The following is a 4,990-nucleotide window of genomic DNA, read 5'->3' as shown; positions in this document are numbered from 1 at the left end:
CCCACCTCCTCACCAGCCTCTTTCCTTTCTCCCTCCTGCCTATTACTGCCCGGCCAGGAGTGCGTTCTGAAGCTCAGATCTGACTGTAGCACATACCTGCGCCAACATCTCCGCCAACGGACTACTAAGCGGTCATTCATCACACAGGAAGCCAGGGACTGGTGGCAGGTGTCTAACCTGGTATCACCCCTTTGGTGGACAATCTGGTAAAGTTAAAACACTTTGCCTCTGACCCAGAAAATCCATTTCAAGGAGTTAATCCTACAGATACACTGACAAGTGTGAAATGACTGTACGAGATAGATTTCAGCCTGGCCTGTAACAGCAAAGGGCTGACACACCCCAACAAACCGCGGAGGACTCTAAGCCAAGGTTCTCACACTTGAACACACATCAGATTCACCAGGACGGCTTGTGAAAACAGCCTGCTGGGCCCACTGGAGTTTCTCATTCAGAATTTGCAGTTCTCAGCCCATGTAACCCGGTCGGCACGGCGAAGGCCATGGCGCAGCTGCCCGCTGGGGTCAGAAGCCACCATGCTGAAGGCGCGTGGAGGGTGCTAGTTCGGTTCGGCCCCAGGCCCCCTGCCCTTGGGCTGCCGGGTGGAGGGTGCACCTGGCTTCCATCTGACCTGGGGTCCTCCCTCCCCTCTGCTCCCCTCCCCTCCCCAAGGTCTTGTCCTCCAGCCGTCTGTGGATATGCCATGGATGTGCCATCCAGGAACTAGTCCGACCCAGCCAAGACGTCCCGCCCCTTCCACGCTGCTCAAAGATTACCAGGACGTTCTGGAATTGAGAAGGCTGATGTCGAGAAAAGACTCTTCTCTTTGGAAAAGGTGAACCTGAAGGAGAAGCTAAAAACCAAGCAACAACAATAAAAATCACACACACACAAAGGTCAAGCAAGAACAATGGATGAACAAGGTTGTGGCAAACCCTGAGGACACCAGCGCCCTGAAGGTCCTAAGTGTTGCCTTGATGATCAAGATCCGCAATTATGAAGAGCACATGTGGAAACATGGAAGGGACACAGCCCCCAAGCGCTACCTGCTGATGAGCACTGCTCAGAGGAAAAAGATGCTCAAAAACCTCCCTAAGACCAACGACAGTGTCTTGGAGAAGACGTGCAAGGAGCTGGGGACCAAGTCTACCTTCCCCTCTGTACTACCGAAAAGCCCCCGCAGCTGGGTGACCAAGAAGGCTCTGAGCAACTGGGTTTACCGGGAGGTTAAAAGCTGAAGAAGCAACAAAGGGCTTTAAAAGCAGCAGCAGCCCGGAACAAGGCCAGATGAACCCAAAGAGCTCTTCCAGAGGCAATCAAGGAAAACCAATACATTTTGTTCAAGTTAAAAAAGAAAAGAATTTGCATTTCCCACAAATTCCCAGGTGGTGCTGGGTCATGCTTTTGGCGTGCAGGCAGGACCACCGCTCCATAGGTACTGATGTATTTATCACCAATATATATTCAATGAAAAAAAGAAAGGTGCAAAAAAGTGCATATAAAGTATAACAGTTATATAGCAAAAGTGTTTGGGAAAGCATGTTTATTTGTAAGGGCACAGAATCTCCTGGAAACAGGTAACAGGTCTGCTGCCGCTGGGGAGGGAACGCGGGCCACTGGTCGGGGAGGAAGACTCACTGTGCGCCCCTCTGTTCTTTTGGAATTCTATACCATGAGCGTGTACTACCCTCCCTCCTTGCCGTAGGACAATGAGGTAGATCCATGAGTGCTGACACAGGAAAATGACCAAGTCAATGTTAAAGAAAACACACACACACACACACACACATTTAAGTTGCAGAGCATTATGCCCTATAAATCCTAATTTTTAGAAAAATAAAAATTTACATATGGATATACACACGGGCACACACATATCTATAATAATAAAAGCGTAACATGCCAATTAGATCAGACAACCTTCCAGACGAAGCTGCAGCGGTGGGGGCTGAGGCAGAGCCGGCCGCCATGGTAGCGTGGGCCAAACCCTTTGCACGAATTTCGAGCATCAGGCCTCTAGTGTTTGTATAAACACAGAAAAACGTTCTGGAAGGTTACACACCAAACAGCCAACTGGGTTACTTTCAAGGAGTGGTGCTGAGAAGGCTTTTCCTTTCGTTTCTGCATGGTTTGAATATTCCCCCCAAGAGCAACTGTGCAGTACTTTTGTAACTATGAAGATGAACTGTTGCATCGTCCTCAGGAGTCAGTACCTCAGAAAGCCTGTGGCTCCCTAAGCATCTTCTTGTCCCCCATCCAAGCCCCTGTATGGGGCTCACATCGCACTACTCCCGTCTCCCCTGTGGTCCCAGGCCTCCCTCTCTTCCTGTACCTCCTGCTGCTCTCTAACCCTCCACGCAAAGACAGCTGCTGTCAATTCTAGGAGGCACATCAGCCTTCCGTTTAGCTGGCTGGTCGCACATCTGTTTCTCTTTGGTGACTGACACTGTGAGGGCAGGGCCTGGCCTTGGTACCCTGGTGCCCAGCCCAGGGCCTTGCACAGAGCAGGAGCCCAGTCCCGTTGGCGGAGGGGCTCCTCGGAGTGACAGGCTGGGCGCCTTTGATGGAATCTGCTGTGCAGCTACTGCTGGGCCTGAGGTCTGCTCTTTTCTGGGAGCACAGGTCTGACAGGGATGGGCACCCATGCCTGCTTCTTCCCAACACCCTCCTGGACGCCCCACTTCCTTCTCCTCCTCATTTCACTAATTGGCCTGTTACGGACAAGTTGGTCTCAGGGAGAATTCTGTCCTCACATGCCCTCTCTCAGCTGGCTTTGGGGTTTAACACCGATGGGAAATCAAAACTCTTGAGCCCCCATATTGACTTTCCTCTCTCCCTGCCAAATGACTGGGGAAGCATGACTCAGGGCAGAAAAAGGAAGTCATTTGGCCAGCCCTTTCCCTAGGCCAAAATGCCACTTGGGTATCATTTAGGGGCACCTCCATGGGATTCTATATTTAGGGGCACCTGTGTATCAAGGAGAGGGCCCCGATGAGGACCAGCAGCACCTGGTTCTGTCAGTATTTGGCAGAGTGATCTTGAGAAGCCAGTTCTTTGACCCTCGGCTTCTTTCTCCGTATAATGGGATAATAAAACGGGCCCTGCTCGCACTCGGTTGCTGGGAGAATGAAGGAGGGTGAAGGCCTGGTAAACTTAGATTATCCTAGTGGTGGGAGGCTACTAAGTAAGGACCGGGCCCTTTACAACTTCATGCACTGTCTTCCAACCCCTGCTGTCCCACAGATGCTGGGGGAGGTATATGAGGCGACAGTGGATCTAAAGCTCTCTTCATCCAGACCCTCTGCTCCAGCCACCCCATCTTCTAAACTGTTTCGCACCCCTACTTACCTGGTTCCCTCATTCCTAGAATGTCTTCTCAGCACAGAATCGCCCTGCCCTGCCCCAGGGGTCCCCAGCTTTCTCCTTAAACCCTGAGCACTACCTGTAATGCAGTCACAGAGCTAGTTATTCCTCCCTTGTCCAGACACCTAAAAGCCCTGGTCACAGGGCTCAGAACCACTCATCTCTGTAGCATCCCCACACCCTAGACAACGGTGCAAGTTCAGGGAATTTTGTTGCCTGGAGGGTGTTTTCTGAAGAGATCAGTGATCCCTATGCTGAGAAACTGCCAAGAATTGCTCAGTTTTGGGAGCCCCTCAGATGAACTGCCCAGCGTACACATGCTGCCCCTCACCTCCTAGGTCCTGGTCTATTTCAGAACCTCTCCCTGCACCAAAGTGTCTGCCAGAAAGGCATTGTTAGGGGGGCTGATGGCCACCTGAACGCTGCTTAAAAGGGGCAGAGCAGAAAGGTAAACGGGGCCAACCTTCCTGACTATGCCCCTCGGCATCTGACCACAGAGAGGACCAGCAGTGGCGCCATTGCATCTTGGGGAAGAAAGGTGGCAGCTTCAGCCACTGCTCCAGTTGGGTAATGTTTCAAGAAGGCGACGTGAGCAGTTTCAAAAGTGGCAGTTGCTCTGTGGGCCTGCCCTCTTGGGGTAAGGCAGCTTCCGCTCAGGTTCAACTTCAGGTCTGGGTGGGGAGGAGCGGCGGGAGCTACAGAGCAGGAGGCTGTGGAGGAGGGGATTGGGTGCCGGGAAATGAGAAGCCATTGGTACCGTGGGCTAGAGAGGGCTTAACTTAGGGAAGGGTGGGGGCCGGAAGAGGAGAGGTGGAAGGTGCTGGGTTCTCCCGGGCGTCCCATGGGACAGGGGCTGAGGAAAGCCAGGGATGCCAACAGCAGCTGTTTCTCAGCAGGTAGGCCATTGGTAGAGGGACTGCCGTGGGTGCATAAAGAGAAAGGCCACTTCGGGGTAGGGTCAGGGCCTGGGGTGGGAACAGGGTTTAGGCTCAGGTAAGACAAGGTTAGCTGGTTGTCAGGGAGAGGGAGCCAGTCAAATAAGGTGTCTACGCCTGGTTAAAAAGGGGGGGCACCAAGTTGCCAGCTACTGAGGGGCTGGCCGACTGAAACTGGTTCCAGAAAGTGATGTGAAAAACTGTAAGCTGGGGCCATCCTCCTAGGTTTTTAAAATTACTATTATTATTATTATTATTATTTTTGAGGCAGGGACCAGGGCCTGATCTGGGGATTGTGGGAGAGCACACTATAGGCCACGGATTCCAGTTAGACAGGTCCGAGTCCAGGGCTGGGCCTGGACGCTAGACAATGCCCAGGCCCTGGGATGGGGTGTGGCAGGGCTCCTGACAGAGGGATGACACCACCTGGACCACTCGGGAGTCCCCAGGACCAGCGCCCCACCAGGGGCAGAGCGGGCTGATGCGGAGCCGGGACGGGGTGACGGTCTCAGGTGGGATGAACAGCCAGAGCAGAGGCTGGGCTGGGTCCATTTGGCTCGGAACAATCAGTACGGGAATCGGAGTGAGGGTCGGCTGGCAGCGCTAGAACCCAGGCCCTATCCGGGGCAGGACCAGAAGCTGGATCGCGGGACGGGGCCCCGCGGGTGCAGCGCCCCAGGCCATCGCGGGAG

The 4,990-nt window shown here is 53.5% G+C and overlaps 1 long non-coding RNA gene and 1 pseudogene across 2 annotated transcripts in view; both read left to right on the top strand.

The window, feature by feature from the left end:
* The first annotated feature begins 666 nt into the window (after positions 1 to 666).
* On the top strand, positions 667 to 1,866 carry LOC102761899 (annotated as a pseudogene).
* A 757-nt stretch (positions 1,867 to 2,623) lies between these two features.
* LOC107183775 overlaps positions 2,624 to 4,990 on the top strand; it is a 3,323-nt gene continuing 956 nt past the window's right edge. The window contains exon 1 of one of the 2 annotated variants that reach the window (XR_001514583.1): positions 2,624 to 4,500. This is a non-coding gene — a long non-coding RNA (uncharacterized LOC107183775). Of the gene's footprint in view, positions 4,524 to 4,990 lie in introns of both variants that reach the window. The other variant, XR_001514582.1, reaches the window with a different exon arrangement.

This window comes from Myotis davidii, unplaced genomic scaffold (genome assembly GCF_000327345.1).
Source record: "Myotis davidii unplaced genomic scaffold, ASM32734v1 scaffold562, whole genome shotgun sequence".
In the NCBI taxonomy this organism is placed as follows: Eukaryota; Metazoa; Chordata; class Mammalia; order Chiroptera; family Vespertilionidae; genus Myotis; species Myotis davidii.
The sequence above is the reverse complement of the archived record's forward strand: the minus strand, read 5'-3'. Positions and strand labels throughout refer to the sequence as shown.